Here is a 2,138-nt window from a genome sequence, read left to right on the forward strand (position 1 = left end):
ATACATAAAAAAAATAAAAAAAAATAAAAAAAATAAAATATATATATAAAATAAATAGGAAAAAAAAATAATAATTTATGACTTGGTAAAGACAAAATGTGGTCTCCCACCCTGCAACAAACCAGCAAGATCACCAGGGAGGTGATCAAGAAAAGGTTGCCAAACATTATAAAACAAATTAAAGCTGCAAGCAGCGATGGAGGGCCCTCGCTAACATGCGCGAGTCGGGGATACCGGCGGACGCCTCTCCTTGCGACCGCGCATTTGCGCGTCACTCATACCCTGAAAATCTTCGCCAATGAAAAGTGAACTCCCTGCTGAGTTCATTGATACCTCACACAAGCCTATACGTCATACACATCATTATCCGTGAAAGGGGGCGTGGCCGCATCATAGGGGGGCGGTCCAAACATCACCAATAAAAAAGGAAGTCTCTGCTGAGTTCATTGATACCTCCCACAAGCCTATTCGTCATACACATCATTATCTGGGAAAGGGGGCGTGGCCGCATCATAGGGGGGCGGGTCAAATATCACCAATGATAAAGGAACTCTCTGCCGAGTTCATCGATACCTCACACAAGACTGTACCTGTAACGGTTCAAATGTTATGAAAGTGGGCGTGGCCTGATTGATTGGGCGTGGTCATAATATAGGGGCCGCCTCAGTATCACATGTAGACCACACATTCTAAGTTTCATGTAAATCGGATGATGTTTGTCATTTAAGGCTTATATCCTGTTTCCAGATGGTGGCGCTATCTTCAAAAGTCCATATAGGCGTATAGATGTCATCAGACCTGGACTCTGATGAATCCTGAAAAGTTTGAAACAGATACGACAACGTTCACTGTAGTTACAGGCACTTTCACTGTCATCGCTAAACACTCAAAATGGCCGCCATGCCACGCCTACACCGTATGACGAAAAGTTTTTCTTTTAATAACTTTTCATCTTCAACATCTCGAGATGACACACATCAAGTTCGAAGTTGATCTGATGAAATCTCTAGGAGGAGTTCGTTAAAGTATAGCACCTTGTCTTTAGGCCTAATTCCTGTTGCCACTAGGGGGCGCTATGACTTTGAGCGAATTTCTGCGTGTAGGTGTCGTCAGTGGCGTACTCTGATGAATCCTAAAAAGTTTTAAGCAGATTTGACAAAGTACACTGTAGTTACAGCCACTTTCTCAGTGATTGCTAAAAACTCAAAATGGCCGCCATGCCACGCCCACACCGTTTGACGAAAAGTTTTTCTTTTAATAACTTTTCATCTTCAACATCTTGAGATGACACACACCAAGTTTGAAGTCGATCTGATGAAATCTCTAGGAGAAGTTTGTGAAAGTATAGCACCTTGTCTTTTAAAACTATTTCCTGTTGCCACTAGGGGGCGCTATGACTTTGAGCAAATTTCGGCGTGTAGATGTCGTCAGGGGCGGACTCTGATGAATCCTGAAAAGTTTCAAGCCAATTGGACAACGTACGCTCGAGTTACACTCACTTCCTGTCAGACAGCATATTTCCTGTTGCCAGATGGTGGCGCTATCTCCGAAAGTCCATATTGGCCTGCAGATGTCCTCAGGCCTGGACTGTTGGTGTTTGTGGGAAATTTCAAGCAGATACGACAACGTACACTGTTGTTACAGCCAATTTCATCTTCATCGCTAAACACCCAAAATGGCCGCCATGCCACGCCCACACCGTATGACGAAAAGTTTTTCTTTTAATAACTTTTCATCGTTAACATCTTAGGATGATACACACCAAGTTTGATGATGATCGGATGAAATCTCTAGGAGGAGTTCGTTAAAGTATAGCACCTTGTCTTTTAGGCGTATTTCCTGTTGCCACTAGGGGGCGCTATGACTTTGAGCCAATAGCGGCGGGTAGATGTCGTCAGGGGCGGACACTGATGTATCGTGAAAAGTTTCGAGCTAATCGGACAACGTACGCTCAAGTTACACCCACTTCCTGTTTCGGTGGCGAATCGCACAAAATGGCCGCCCCGCCACGGCCACGCCCTATGACGAAAAGTTTTTCTTTTAATAACTTTTCATCGATGACATGTTAAGATGACACACACCAAGTTTGAAGATGATCGGACGAAAGCTCTAGGAGGAGTTCGTTAAAGTACGACATG

This window comes from Etheostoma cragini, unplaced genomic scaffold, assembly GCF_013103735.1.
Source record: "Etheostoma cragini isolate CJK2018 unplaced genomic scaffold, CSU_Ecrag_1.0 ScbMSFa_2112, whole genome shotgun sequence".
NCBI lineage: Eukaryota > Metazoa > Chordata > Actinopteri > Perciformes > Percidae > Etheostoma > Etheostoma cragini.